The sequence below is a fragment of the Malaclemys terrapin genome, chromosome 6 (genome assembly GCF_027887155.1).
Source record: "Malaclemys terrapin pileata isolate rMalTer1 chromosome 6, rMalTer1.hap1, whole genome shotgun sequence".
Classification (NCBI taxonomy): Eukaryota; Metazoa; Chordata; order Testudines; family Emydidae; genus Malaclemys; species Malaclemys terrapin.
The window spans coordinates 33,173,596-33,190,091 of NC_071510.1; positions in this window are offsets into that span (position 1 = coordinate 33,173,596).

The window sequence follows — 16,496 nt, forward strand, 5'->3', positions numbered from 1 at the left end:
AAAGGGTAATCTAGGCCCACGAGTAGGTTCTCACTTTACTCAGTCTAGCTGCCCTATAACTAATCTGTGTGAGTTGGGAGGGAAGGAGGTCACAGCTTCAGTTTTTTATCTCTGAAATTAATTTAAACAATAAGACACTCGTTGGCATGGAATATGTGTGGGCACTGTCATATCTCAGCTGCATTATGAACCCCAAGGCAGAGAAGTGTCTCTAAGCTTCTGCTTCTTAGTAACAAATTAGTTCAGTGATTTGAGAGATTGGGCCAGTTTATAAGTGATCTTGAGCCTGTGCTACTTGGAGCACAATAAAATAAAATTGATGATTTTGTGCTGGACCGAGAGAGCACTATCTAGTATGTCCAGAAGTTAATACTTAAAGTGACACTAATTTTCCCTAGCCAGGAGCTGCCCCGGTTGGCTTAAAGAATGTAATGTGGGTATAAAACACTTTTGCCTTCAAAAGGGCAACTCTTCCTTTTGGAAAATAAAAACTATTAATACTAATAGCATTTCAGTGAACATCTGAGAAGTGATGAAACCTATTTAAAAGAATCAATCAAAAGGTAACCTGACATAAGAATGAATCAGTTTACTGAACTAATTTCCCATGTTTCAAAACACATAATATTTCCTGAAAACCAATTCTTGCTTCATATTAAAAGCATTCGTTGATTAAGCTTTGCGGGTAAGTAATATTGTCTTATATCCATTTTGTGAGTGGGTAAACATGAATGGAGTGACTTACCAAAAGTTACCCAGGAAGTCAAGGGGAGAAGTGGGGGCAAAACCCAGGAGTCCTGATGCCTAGTCCTTGTTCTCACCATTTTTCTGGGCGCCCTCTTAGGCAGGGGTTCTCAAACTGGGGATCAGGATCCCTTGTGGGGTTGTGAGGTTATTACATGGGGGGTTGTGAGTTGTCAGCCTCCACTACAAACCCCGCTTTGCCTCTAGCATTTATAATGGTGTTAAATATATTAAACAGTGTTTTTAATTTACATGGGGGGGGGTCACACTTAGAGACTTGCTATGTGAAAGGGGTCACCAGTACAAAATTTTGAGAACCACTGCTCTTAGTTATCAATAGTACATTCTTTTCAGTTTTCTATCACCCATAACAATGCAATATAATAGATCTTTGGCACATAGCCAACTTCCTTTTTCTTTCATATCCATCAGTCTTTGGCTTGTAAATACCAGGCATGTGCACATTACAGTGCTGCCATGTCTATCCAATTTTACATGAAATCTACGGAGTATTTCACATTTAACCATTTAAGAGCTGGATATAAACAACTCTAGTCCATTTAGTACCTCTAAAAGCCACTAAGTGGATTTAGTGATTAATGATAATCGATTAGGTCTTGTTGGCATATTTGTCACAGTTGAGTTGTGCTGATGTAAGCCCAGCTGTGCTTAATTAGCTCCTGCGATTTAGAAAACAATATTTAAAGATATACTCATAATGAAATGAACTCTTTTCTGTGATGCAGCCTACTGGGCTTTCTGTTATGAGCCCAGCAGTGAGTGTGTGTGTGTGTGTTTATTTGGTTGTTCCATTAATTGCAAAGAAATCTGCTTTAAAATTAGATTTAAAAATAATAGGTATATAATCAATTACTCCTGTTTTACTCTCAGTTGTCAGAGACATTATACTCTGTCACATCACATGATGCTAATGCATCTAGTTAATATTTTTATTTGTTTATAGAGTACGCAACACACAATTTTAATGATCTATAAATGACAATGCCCATGCCTCAAGGAGCTTAAAGAAACAGAATCAGGTCTTGGCCCCTTCTAAGGCTGCTTTGCACTATTCTGGTAGCACAATGCAACCTTAAAGTCATCTTAAATGGTTTCCTAGGAATTCTAGCTGTATGCTCCACCCTTATAACCCTTGGTGGTGGGAGCATGACCATAGCAGGGGGCATGGCCAGCATTCTAAAACATCTGGGAATCTCTAGCTGCCAGAGTACTGTGGTGTAAAGCCACGTTGGTCCTCCCTCCCCAGATGTGTCAGACACTGATGGAACTCTGTCTGGGTCTTACCCAAGAAATACTTTGCATCATGTGTACACTTGTTTTATTGATCTATTTTAGAAGTGGTTTTTAGGCTGGTGCAGAGTTCTCATAAGGCAGCACTGTACTCTGAGTACAAACTGAGATCTGTGCTACATCTTGCAAGAGAAAATGGGGTCTCCATATCTACTGGTGATTTTTTTTGTGTGTGATGTAGACTTTTGACCCCCTGAGAATGGTACCAAAACCAGCTAGTCATTTTATGTAACCCACTAAATAGCTATCACCAGCTCATAAAAATTTGAGACAGTAACTATTAACTTAAGTTGGATTTGAACCCATCAACTGAAGGTGAAAGGCCCATATTGTGTTACTGATCACTTGAATCATCTATTATTGCTAACGTAAACTTTGGCAAGTCTTCCATTATTTCAAAAATAAAACCCCAAATCCACATTCTAACAACAAACATGCAAATTCCTCTTGTCCCTGCCCTCCCCCACTTTTTTATTTTATTTTAAATCATCATTCTTCATTACCACAAATTGATTTTAAGATAGAGATGGAAGGGGGGTTCCAAAGAGGATGGAGCTCGGCTGTTTTCAGAGATGGCAGATGACAGAACAAGGAACAATGGTCTCAAGTTGCAGTGGGGGAGGTCTAGGTTGGATATTAGGAAACACTATTTCACTAGGAGGGTGGCGAAGCACTGGAATGGGTTACCTAGGGAGGCGGTGAAATCTCCATCTTTAGAGGTTTTTAAGGCCTGGCTTGACAAAGCCCTGGCTGGGATGATTTAGTTGGTATTGGTCCTGCTTTGAGCAGGGGGTTGGACTAGATGATCTCCTGAAGTCTCTTCAAACTCTAATCGTCTATAATTCTATACCACAAATTGATTTTAAGATAGAGTGAAAGGTGGAGATGGGCAATTATTTGAATACCTGCTATCTTCAGTAAGTCAGTGACCCACCATGCTTAAATGATATGACAGGCGTAGGGATTGGAGGGGTAAATGGAGGGGTAAATCATAAGTTCAGGTAGCATTGTGGGTGCTACTCAGTGTTTGGTGGTTTTCAAGTCACAGTTGCACTCCTAGCATATCTAGTGACTGGATTTAGGGGGGAAAAGAGAGTGGTGCTTGCAAGGGAGATCTGGAGTGCATGGTATGGTGATACTAGTAGTTTATGCTGTACTATATATACTGTACTTAATGCTGTCAGAATGCAATGAGATCGACAAGCATTGGTCCTGAGTAAATCACCCAATGGCAACACCCACACTGGATCCAATGTAATGAAGGTTTGGCTCACAGTCTTTGATGTCCAAGTAGCATTGTTTTCTGACATTTCTAGATATATTTGCATTCTGTGCTGCTTTCATTCTAAATTTGAGACCTGCAAAAATGCAGAGTATAAATCTCCCGCACCCCACAAAATACACTCTGAATGATTAAACTGATCTTGCAATGTGCAAATGTGCATATTAGCACACACCAATATGAGCTCTAATTTTTACATTTGATAGAATCTGCACTCTGACTTGTGACTGCTAATATGACCTGACCATATCACCAAGAGCCCTCTTTATAATGAATTGAACCTTGATTTCAGTTAGGTGTTTTTATGTAGTATAATTCATGTTATGATAACCTGCTGAGCTAGTAGGTTTAGTCAATGCAGAGTGCAGCTCTCCAAGAATCATTACAAGGCAAATAATTTTTTTCCTCTATAGGAATAGATAGAAAATCTCCCCTATGTGAGAATGATTTTCATACATTCCAGTTGAAATCAGGAAATTTTAACCAAGGTTAAGAATCTGACTGATACGGATGACCATCATTTTAGCTTCCTTTATGAATCAGGGTCAAACCCTTCAGGGTCAAATGCATAAAGGTTAGTAGCAATTGGACATCTAATAAATGAATGCCAGTGAAAATGAGGTAGGATCAGAGGCTAAAATAGGGAAAGAACAAGTTTAAAAATTACTTAGACAAGTTAGATGTCTTCAAGTCACCAGGGCATGATGAATACTCGAGGAACTGAACCATTAGCGATATCTGAGACCATTAGCAATTATCTTCAAAAAGTCATGGAAGATGGGAGAGATTCCAGAGGACTGCGCCTATCTATAAAAAGGGAAATAAAGACAACCCAGGGAATTACAGACCAGTCAGCTTCGCTTCAGTGCCTGGAAAGATAATAGAGCAAATAATTAAGCAATCAGTTTGCAAACACCTAGAAGATAATAAGGTGGTAAGTAACAGCCAGCATTGATTTGTCAAGAACAAATTATGTCAAACCAACCTAATAGCTTTCTTTGACAGGGTAACAAGCCTTGTGGATAAGGGAGGAAGCAGTAGATGTGGTATATCTTGAGTTTTTAGTAAGGCTTTTATACTGGCTCACATGACTGTTTCATAAACAAACTAGGGAAATACAACCTACATGGAGCGACTATAAGGTGAATGCATAACTGGTTGGAAAACCATTCTCAGAGAGTAATCATCAATGGTTCATAGTCAAGTTGAAAAGGCATATCAAGTGGGGTCCCACAGGAATCCGTTCTGAGTCTGGTTCTGATCATTATGTTCATCAATGATTTAGATAATGACAGAGAGAGTAAACTTATAAAGTTTGCAGATGATACCAAGCTGGGAGGGATTGCAAGTGCTTTGGAGGATAGGATTAAAATTCAAAATGATCTAGAGTAATGGTCTGAATAAACAGGATGAAATTCAAAAAGGACAATCAGTTGCACACTTACAAAATAGGAAATGACTGCGTAGGAAGGAGTACTGCAGAAAGGGATCTGGGGGTCATAGTGGATCACAAGCTAAATATGAGTCAACATTGTTGCTTAAAATGGAAACATCATTCTGGGATGTACTGTCAGGATTGTTGTAAGCAAGGCCTGGTCTACACTAGGCGTTTATGTCGAAGTTAGCGCCGTTACATCGAATTAACCCTGCACCCGTCCACACCGCGAAGGTATTTAGTTCGACATAGAGGTCTCTTTAATTCGACTTCTGTACTCCTCCCCGACGAGGGGAGTAGCGCTAAATTCGACATGGCCATGTCGAATTAGGCTAGGTGTGGATGGAAATCGACGCTAATAGCTCCGGGAGCTATCCCACAGTGCACCACTCTGTTGACGCTCTGGACAGCAGTACGAGCTCGGATGCTCTGAACTGCCACACAGGAAAAGCCCCGGGAAAATTTGAATTTGAATTCCTTTTCCTGTCTGGCCAGTTTGAATCTCATTTCCTGTCTGGACATCGTGGCGAGCTCAGCAGCACTGGCAACGATGCAGAGCTCTCCAGCAGTGATGGCCGTGCAATCTCAGAATAGAAAGAGGGCCCCAGCATGGACTGATCGGGAAGTCTTGGATCTCATCGCTGTGTGGGGCGATGAGTCCGTGCTTTCCGAGCTGCGATCCAAAAGACGGAATGCAAAGATCTACGAGAAGATCTCTAAAGACATGGCAGAGAGAGGATACAGCCGGGATGTAACGCAGTGCCGCGTGAAAATCAAGGAGCTGAGACAAGGCTACCAGAAGACCAAAGAGGCAAACGGACGCTCCGGATCCCATCCCCAGACATCCCGTTTCTACGAGGCACTGCATTCCATCCTCGGTGCGGCCGCCACCACTACCCCACCAGTGACCGTGGACTCTGAGGATGGGATAGTGTCCACGGCTGGATCCTCGGACATGTTAGCGGACGGGGAAGATGAGGAAGGAGATGAGGAGGACGAGGCAGTCGACAGCGCTCACAACGCTGATTTCCCCGACAGCCAGGATCTCTTCATCACCCTTACAGAGATCCCCTACCAACCCTCCCCAGCCGTTACCCCGGACACAGAATCTGGGGAAGGATCAGCCAGTAAGTGTTGTAAAAATTTAAACATTTATTTGTAACAGAACAGGAATATTAACAATTTAAAAAATGGGTTTCTCATGATTAGTTTGATTAGCTTAACGGTTCAGTCATGGGCAGTGCAACTATTGAAAAAAAATCTAGCAATGTCCGGTTTTGCATGATTGTCCTGCCCAAGCCGCTCTACTGGTTAGTCACTGCTACAGCAGCTACAGTAAAATGCGGTCTATATGTCCGGGGATGGAGCAGAAATCCTCCTGTGACATCTCGAGGAAGCTCTCCTGGAGGTAATTGGAAATCCGCTGCATTAGGTTCTTGGGGAGAGCGGCCTTATTGGGTCCTCCGTAGTAGGACACGTTGCCACGCCACGAGACTATCAAGTACTCTGGAATCATTGCTCTGCACAGCATGGCGGCATACGGCCCTGGTCTTTGCAGGCTTTCCCGGAGCATTCTCTCTTTCTCGCTGTCAGAGATCCTCATGAGGGTGATGTCGCTCATGATGACCTGCTTTGAATGAGGTAGGGGAATGTTAGTGTTGGGACTGCTTTGCCGTTCCTTTACAGAACTGTAACCGCTGGTTTGCAGCCACGCGGTGGAGGCGGGAGAGGGGCAGCCGAAAGGGATCGTTCCCGGGGACAGCCGCGAGGGTGTGGGACAGGAGCAGACTTCCTGCTTGCCGAATTGCTGGCAGCAGGGACCGACATTGATTTCAATGTGAAATGAGGCCATTGCTAATATTAAAGTTTTAAGCTGCCACAAGTCTACGGCTTACCATGTCTGCCTGCAACAGAAATTCCGTTCTCCTGAGAGGCTTCTCAAATGTGCTGTAGAAGACCCCAGGCACTGAATGCGAAGGCCGAGAATTCGACCTTGTGCTGAGTGCGCATGTGATAGGTGCTGTGCATGGTCTTGTTAACAGAGAAAGACTATGTTCTTTGTTCACAACTACATTTATCTTTCTGAGGAATTCACTCCCTTTTTCCCATTCCCACAGCCCCATCTGCGACTGTCTCACAACCTAGCCTGTCATCACACTCCCAGAGGCTAGCGCGGATTAGGCATAAGAAGAAGAGGACACGGGAGGACATGTTCTCGGAGCTTATAGCCTGCTCCAGAGCCCAGGCAGCACAGCAGACCCAGTGGCGGGAGAACTTGACCCGAATGCACCAAGCCAACATGGATCGGGAGGAGAGGTGGCGTCAGGAAGACCAGCAGGCGACTCAAACCCTGCTTGGACTAATGAGGGAGCAAACGGACACGCTCCGGCGCCTTGTGGATGTTCTGCAGGAACGGAGGCAGGAGGACAGAGCCCCGCTGCAGTCCATCTCTAACCGCCCTCCCCCGCCACCAAGTCCCATACTCCCCTCACCCAAAGTGCACAGAAGGAGAGGCGGCAGAGTCCCTGCTAACTCTCACTCCACCCCTGCAGAGAGCTCGAGCAGCAGAAGGCTCTCATTCCCCAAAATTTGACAAGTTCTTTCCTTCCTGCCTGACACAAGCCCCCGTCCAAGTTTCACTTTCCCAGTTCCATGTTTGGTTGATAATAAAAAATACGTTTCTGTTAACTACTGTTTCCATCATGTTCTTTTGGAGGAGGGGGGGATAGGGGGTTGGTAATTCGACAGGACAGTCACCTTTGGCAGGGTATATAGTCGGGGGCAGGCACAGCAGCAGGGCACATACATAGTGCAGTGATGCAGTGACTAGTTACCCTGGTTAGTCTGGGAGGTTGTTTTCATGTTATGTGGTGGGGGGTGGGTTGCTCTGTGACTTTGTGGCAGGGGAGGGCAGTTACAGATCTTAAGCGGCGGTCCTTAGGCAGGATCACAGAGCCACACAGCAGGGGATCTGTAACCGTCCTCCCCCTGCCACAAAGTCACATAGACCCCCCCATACACACAGTCCCTATCAGGAGGGGTGACAGGCTCCGTTGAAACAACCATCCCACCGCAGCGGAGCCTGTCAATCCTTGAGTTTAGAAGCTGCATTCGCGCCACTACAGTACACCCGCTCCGCACCACAGTCTGCGTCCCAGTTTTAAAAAATTCCCGCGAATACAGTATTAAAGAAAACGGTGTGCTTTAACAAAGTAGAACTATTTTTATTTTGAAACGTGTGTTGGAAGTGGGGTGAAGGGGGTATGTAACTGGATAGGATAGTCAACATTAACTGGGCAAAGAAACGGGGGCAGGTTTAGCTTCTCAATACACAAACTTTAAAGTCACAGGTTACCCTGCTCACTCAGGAACTTTGCTTTCAAAGCCTTCCGGATGCACAGCGCTTCCCGCTGGTCTCTTCTAATCGCCCGGCTGTCTGGCTGTGAGTAATCAGCAGCCAGGCTATTTTCCTCAACCTCCCACCCCGCCATAAAGGTCTCCCCCTTGCTCTCACAGAGATTGTGGAGCACACAGCAAGCTGCAATAACAATGGGGATATTGGTTTCGCTGAGATCACAGCGAGTCAGTAAGCTTCTCCATCTCCCCTTGAGACGGCCAAAAGCACACTCCACCACCATTCTGCACTTGCTCAGCCGGTAGTTGAAGAGTTCTTTTTCAGTGTCCAGGGCGCCAGTATAGGGCTTCATGAGCCAGGGCATTAGCGGGTAGGCTGGGTCCCCGAGGATGACTATAGGCATCTCCACATCCCCAAGAGTTATTTTGTGGTCCGGGAAGTAAATACCTTGCTGCAGCCGTCTAAACAGACCAGAGTTCCTGAAAACACGAGCGTCATGAACCTTGCCCGGCCATCCCACGTAGATGTTGGTAAAACGTCCCCTGTGGTCCACCAGTGCTTGCAGCACCATGGAAAAGTAGCCCTTTCTGTTAATGTACTGGCTGGCCTGGTGTTCCGGTGCCAGGATAGGGATGTGAGTTCCATCTATGGCCCCACCGCAGTTTGGGAATCCCATCGCTGCGAAGCCATCTATGATCGCCTCCGCGTTTCCCAGGGTGACTACCTTTGGCAGCAGTACATCAACGATTGCCTTGGCTACTTGCATCACAACAACCCCCACGGTAGATTTGCCCACCCCAAACTGGTTCGCGACTGACCGGTAGCTGTCTGGCGTTGCAAGCTTCCACAGGGCTATGGCCACTCGCTTCTGGACAGTCAGGGCTGCTCGCATCCGGGTGTCATTGCGCTTCAGGGCAGGGGACAGCAACTCACAAAGTTCCAGGAAAGTTCCCTTCCGCATGCGAAAGTTTCGCAGCCACTGGGATTCATCCCAGACCTGCAGCACTATGCGGTCCCACCACTCAGTGCTTGTTTCCCGTGCCCAGAATCTCCTTTCCACGGCATCAACATGACCCATTGCCACCGTGATGTTCTCGGCGCTGGGTCCCCTGCTTTCTGAGAGGTCTGTGCTACTCTCAGACTTCAGGCCATCACCGCGTTGACGTAGCCTCCTCGCCTGACTTTTCTGCATCTGCCTCAGGGAAAGGTGTATGATAAGTTGCGAGGCGTTGAGAGCGGCCACAACTGCAGTGATGGTTGCAGCAGGCTCCATGCTCGCAGTGCTGTGGCGTCCGCGCTGTCACTGACTAGAAAAGTGCGCGAACTGATTTCCCGCCGGCGCTTTCAGGGAGGGAGGGCGGGAGTGATGGACGGATGACGACAGTTACCCAAAAGCACCCTGGACACCTTTTTTTTTACCCAGAAGGCATTTGCGGCTCCACCCAGAATTCCAATGGGCAGCGGGGACTCCGGGAACTGTGGGATAGCTGACCACAGTGCACCACTTCCAATGTCGACGCTTTCCCCGTTAGTGTGGACTCACAAAGTCGAATTACTGTCCTTAGTGTGGACACACACGTTCGACTTTGCAATATCGATTCCAAAAATTCGATTTAAGTAAAATCGAACTACTCTCGTAGTGTAGACAAGGCCCAAGACACAAGAAGTAATTCTTCTGCTCTACTCCACGCTGATTAAGCTTCAACAGGAGTATTGTGGTCAGTTCCGGACTCCACATTTCAGGAAAGATGTGGACAAATTGGAGAAAGTCCAGAGAAGAGAAACAAAAATGATTAAAGGTCTAGAAAACATGACCTATGAGGGAAGATTGAAGGAATTAGGTTTGTTTAGTCTGGAGAAGAGAAGACTGAGAAGGGACATCACAGTTTTCAAGTACATAAAAGGTTGCTACAAGGAGGAAGGAAAAAATTGTTCTCCTTAACTTCTGAGGATAAGACAAGAAGCAATGGGCTTAATTTGCAGCAAGGGCAGTTTAGATTGGACATTAGGAAAAACTTTCTGTCAGGGTTGTCGTCCTCCTAGCATATGCACCACATGTCTCAGGTGGCACATGACCGAATTTGGTCCACTGGTTGGATTATTAACTTGCCCGGGCTGGGTACTGATGGGGAATGTGACATGAATGCTAATCCATGCCCCCTTGTCAGGGCACTGGAATAGCTTGCCTGGAGATGTTGTGGAATCTCTATCATTAGAGATTTTTAGGAGAAGGTTAGACTAACACCTGTCAGGGATGGTCTAGATAACATTTAGCCCTGCCATGAGTGCAGGGGACTGGATTAGATGCCCTCTTGAGCTCCCTTCCAGTTCTACATTTCTATAATTCCTAGAAATTTTTCTTGGCATCCAGATGTCAGACAGCACCCCTTTCTTCAATGAAAATCTTTTAAAATTATGCAGTAGGTGCCCCAACCCCGTTCCTTTGGTGGCTTCAAATAAAACCAAAAAATCTTGCACTCTTGAACTACCTCCAGGGTCAAATGCATAATGTAACAGCTTACCTCCTGTTTGATTTCCAGCCCTAGGCTCTCTGGGGATATATCTTTATTGTTACGGCATTGCCTTGTAGCACTACAGGCTAACAGATCAATTCAGCCTTCAAAGCATCCTATCAATTGTCAATATGAAATTCTAGCAATTATTGAAGTAGGATGGCTGCAAAGCAGCTGAAAAACATTCCCTATTGATTGGCTCATTGCTCCAGAGTATGATGAACTTGTTTAAGAAAAATTGATCTGACAAATTGATTTTTTTATCAAGGAATCTTATGAATGCAATTTAAGTCACAATATGTTTTCCCCTGCAGATTTTTTCCCCCCTGAGAATTTAGTGTAACAAAGGGAAAAAAAGAAATATGGGGGATTATTCTGAAAAACTTTTCTCAAGTTTTATTGGTTACTCTGGAATTTACCCCCCGTCCCACCCATCTCCTTTTAATTGTTTTTGCTCCAGTAATGCATGATGCATAGGAAAGGGTTAGTTTCATAATCCAAACTGCCCCAAAATACATATTATAATGCTGCCTCCTTCACTGACTGGTAAGCTGCAGCCTCCATATTCTTGCTGCTGTTATAAATTATTTGTATTTCAGTAGAGCCTTAGGAGGCCCATATGTGGATCAGGACGTCATTGTGCCAGGAGATGCACAAAGCATTGTTTATGCTCAGATTATGGTTCAAGGAGTACACAATGCAGATAGATATTGCAACCTGTGCAGTTTGATTACATTGGATGAAATTTGGCACTGCAGGGGTGGTTGGGTCTATTTGCACATATTTGGACCACAAAACTGGGTGTGAAAATAAACATGGGACATAATTGAAATACTGCCCCATCCAACAAAAGAAGGATGCATGTTACTCTTTTGATGCCACAAACCCATTCCCAAAGTTGTGTGTTCAGGAACGGTATGCCTAGATGTGGCATCAAAACAGAATGGCAATACTGCTATGCAGTGTGGAAGGATGTGGGATTGCAAATACCCCCATCCATGGAGTCACCCACATGTACAAGCACCTGAAGTTTCTAAGCCTGTTTGGCCCATTTGTGTCCTAAATATCTTCACTTGGGGTCTATTCACTTCTTGATATATAAGCATAAGTTCCATTAATACACATCAAGGGGAGAATTATGTGCCCCTATATGGCTCTCCAGTGATTACAAGTAAAACTGCTTTCTAGGTGTCGGTGTTTCTGCTTTAATTGAGTACACATAAAAGTACTGAAGCTGCGAAGACAATGGAACCAGAACACACACGCAACTTCAAGTTGTCAGTTTTGTTATTAAATCAGAGCCCTTCTGTTTAAAGTACTTCCCAGATAGCACCTGGGCTCTTTTCAATGCAAGGCTCTGCTTTCAGCAAAATTGTTAATTATAGATCATAATAAGCTGTTAGGAGTGAAACACGCACATAATTTGAAAGTGAAATGAGGCAGAGTACATAGATAAAGCAATTGTTTGTTTAAGAGGTGATTAGCAGCAGCAAAACAAGCAAACTGATACTTGAACCTGAAAGAAATTGCACCCGTTTGGAATCGTTAAACTATTTGCTTATTTGTGCATTGCAAAGGTAAATGCATAATAGTGTCAGTTTTTTTTTTCTCACTATGTGCTGAGTAGTTCAGCTGATATGTGCCATGTTTCAACTAACATGGTATTAAAAGAATAGCCTGTCACAGGGAGGAAAAGGGGAAGTGCCTCAGTTTCACAGAGGAAACCAAGTGAGATTTAAATTGTTCTGTACTATGATAAATTATAAGTCTTTAAAGCTGCTGTAATCACGGAATGAACAAAACAGTTTGCCTTGGCTAATTATGCCTTTTGGTCTCTGTCACTTTCAAGTTTATTCCCTTAAATGTTATACAGTGTGCTTGTTTTCTATGTCAAGGAGTGTTAATCTTAGTGCAAAACACTGATTTCCTGCAAGGGTAAGTGAGCCAAGAAATATTCTGAGTTCAGATCAAGCTCTATACCATCAAGTTTATCTAAACCACTTACCCAGTTAAGTGTTGATTTAAATGTGAATGTAATCTGACTTTCATAGGATGGTTGCATTTGAAATGGAATGTCACATTCAGATACCACCATGATGACAGCCTTACAAATACAAAGGATAGATCGATAATTAAAACATATTTATTGAGAGTGTAACTTAGAGCTCTCTGACAATAAGAGTTTTCGTTTTTACATAGTTAATTTTCTTTTTATCTTCATTCACAACCCTTAAGATTTCTTTTTCATGGAAAAATGAAGAATAATTCATATTTTTGCTTTAATCACATCTGGTCATGAACGGCCTCTTTTGTGCAAAATTTTGTTCTTGTAAAATTTTGAAACAAAGCAGAAGTAGTGAAGTCTATTGAGGACGGCATCCCACTCCCAGCCCTTCATCTTCAACAAGGGCTGTGAATACATTTTCTGCCAGCAGATCTTAGTTCCTTTCTAGCAACTATTATCTTTTTTGTGGGTATGGCCTACTTCCTCCTTTCAGGAATTTTTGGTAGCATATATCATCTGGGGGCTCTCCTAGACAAGCCTGTGAAAACAAGTCAAAGTGGTTTCTGCCAACCCCCTTTAAAATCTCACAAATCTTAGTGAGTAAACAGTTGAACCTCAGAGTTATGAACACCTCGGGAATGGAGGTTGTTGGTAACTCTGAAATGTTTGTAACTCTGAATAAAACATTATAGTTGTTCTTTCAAAAGTTTACAACTGAACATTAACACAGCTTGGAAACTTTGCTATGCTGCTGCTTTTAACCATCTTAATTTAAATGAAACAAGCACAGAAACAGTTTCCTTACCTTGTCAAATCTTCTTTTACACTTTCCCTTTTTTTAGTGGTTTACGTTTAAAACTGTACTGTATTTGATTTTTTTTTTTTTTTTTGTCTCTGCTTCTGCCTGATTGCTACTTTCAGTTCCAAATGAGGTGTGTGGTTGACTGGTCAGTTCGCAACTCTGGTGTTCCTAACTCTGAGCTTCTACTGTACTGTTGTGTCAACCACATTACTGATGCTAATCATTACACAACAATAAAGCCAGTGCCTGCCTGAAAATCTTAGTCTAAGGCTGTTCATGGAAATAGCAATTTGTAAATGAATATTAGAGAATATTTGTACCAGACCTGATTCAAAGTTATATGAATCCAGTCGGATCTTGACTACACTAGCAAGACGTTTAACCCTAACTCTCCACAGTGGTAGCAATGGTAAAAGCCATAGGATAGATCACACTCAGTAAGTTTAGACCACATAGTGCTGAAATGCCTAAGTGAAACTTGTCTTATTCAAGGGACTGCCAAAAAAAAGTTGCTTAATGGAAGTGATGCTCTAATAAAGTTGGAAATAATTGGACTCATTATGTGGGTGGATGCTTTTGGGTCTGTCTCTCTTATAATAGACGTTTGAGTAACGGGCTGCTATTACTAGATGTTTCACTGTGTGTATTGTGCTGGAGATTAAGTAGCTCTGAGAGAATGTCTGAGGGGAAAAAAAAGGGGGGATAGAGAATAAGACTGAGAATATATTATTGCCCTTATATAAATCGATGGTACGCCCTCATCTTGAATACTGCGTACAGATGTGGTCTCATCTCAAAAAAGATATACTGGCACTAGAAAAGGTTTAGAAAAGGGCAACTAAAATGATTAGGGGCTTGGAACAGGTCCCATATGAGGAGAGATTAAAGATGCTAGGACTCTTCAACTTGGAAAAGAGGAGACTAAGGGGGGATATGATAGAAGTATATAAAATCATGAGTGATGTGGAGAAAGTGGATAAGGAAAAGTTATTTACTTGTTGCCATAATACAAGAACTAAGGGTCATCAAATGAAATTAATAGGCAGCAGGTTTAAAACAAATAAAAGGAAGTTCTTCTTCACGCAGTGCACAGTCAACTTGTGGAACTCCTTACCTGAGGAGGTTGTGAAGACTAGGACTATAACAGAGTTTAAAAGAGAACTGGATAAATTCATGGGTAAGTCCATTGGTTAAGTCCATTAATGGCTATTAGCCAGGACGGGTAAGGAATGGTGTCCCTAGCCTCTGTCTGTCAGAGGGTGGAGATGAATGGCAGGAGAGAGATCACTTGATCATTGCCTGTTAGGTTCACTCCCTCTGGGGCACCTGGTATTGGCCACTGTCGGTAGACAGGATACTGGGCTAGATGGACCTTTGGTCTGACCCGGTACGGCCTTTCTTATGTTCTTATGATGTATGGGGAGTGTCAAATCTCATTGAAGCCGTTAGGTGTGATAGCAACCTTCCATTCAGGCTAAATAAGGGAGCAGTTAACTGTCCCTTTGTGACAGCTGAAACAAATAGAAGCCATCACCCAAATCACAAACAATATGGAGTAAGAGCTAAGCCATGCTCTCTGAGGTCATAAGCAGCCAGAAGGAAAGCAAGCAGAGAGCAGCAGGCAACAAGAGAAGCATTAGAGAGAAAGCTGAGAGAGAGATCAAGATCTTTGGGCAGAGTGCTGGCTAGAAAGAGGCTTGGAATTGTGATCCAGGAAACTACCTCCTGTTTGATTCCCACTATATTTAGGGAAACAGGACTTTGTGTATATTCTTTGTATCCATCCATCCATCCATCCATCTTCTGTGTGGTATCTAAGCACCTTTTCCACACAAATAAAGTCAAAGTAATGGAAAAAATACACCAACAGTCCTTGCTACCTGTCTTGAAGTGGTGTTAATAGAAAAATATTAGGTTTTACAAAGTGCTTTGAGATCCCCAGGTGGAAGGCGTTATAGAAGCATACAGTGTTATGTTGTGTGTTATGATGGTTATTTATTATTCCCTTCAATAAGATCCTTCTGGCCACTTCTTTGTTTTCCTTTTCTTGACATGAACCCCAACTTAAGAAAATATTAAGTTCCAAAAATTTCACATAACCGTTCTTCGTTTTAATTTCCAAGAACCTTTGCACTCCTTGTCTCTGGTTGGGAGGTGCAACAAAGAAAGTGAGAGAGACTATTCTCTCAACATTTCTAGCCTGATTAAAAGCTGGCAGTATTAGAAAACTCATGAGCAAACCTATTCTTGGAAGATTTGGATAATTCAGATAAAAAACGTATTCAAATTTTATCTCTTATTTCTCTGAACCAAATGTCCAGATCATGTGAGGTTCACCCATCATTAGTAGAAATTGTGGAAATGCTTTCAATTACTTTCCGTAACTTAAAGTAGAGCACATACCAGTTGATATTGCAAACAATTACATTCTTTAAAAACACTGCTTAGCCTACTGATATTTGTTTATCTGCTCCTGTCTTCTTGCCTCTTCTTTTCAGTCCTTTAATTAATAAGCTCCTCACTATTAAAGCTTCAGGGACATCTAATGTCCATTTGAGACAGCAAAATTCAATGCAACAGTCCCACAGAAGCATCCTATGGTTTGACCATTTATCTGCTGACCTTGTGTGCCTGATAAAACAATGCAAGGCCGCCTGAATTCCCTCCCTCTGTGGGTTGTGCGTCTCTGCCAGAACAGTTGCACTGAGACACGATAACTTGTCTTCGTTAGGGCTCTGACTCATAACCCAATTAATGGCATCAAGAAATGAAACATGGTCCTTGAGTGCAGCTGCCTTTTGAAAGCAGGTCCCAACATGTGCTGAGCGCTATAACAAATGATGCACTAGAGAAGACGCACTACATACACTCCACTTGCACATGAAGGCTTTAGGGGAAAGAAAAACTGTTGGCTTTGTAAGACTGTTTTCATTTCTGAGGAGGAAACTTTGGTATTTAAGAAAGGAAGAGAACTAGGTCTGTGACTAGAGCTGGGCATATACTATGCAAACTTCCCCTAAGATTTCTGTTAATTTATCTTAATCCTCTT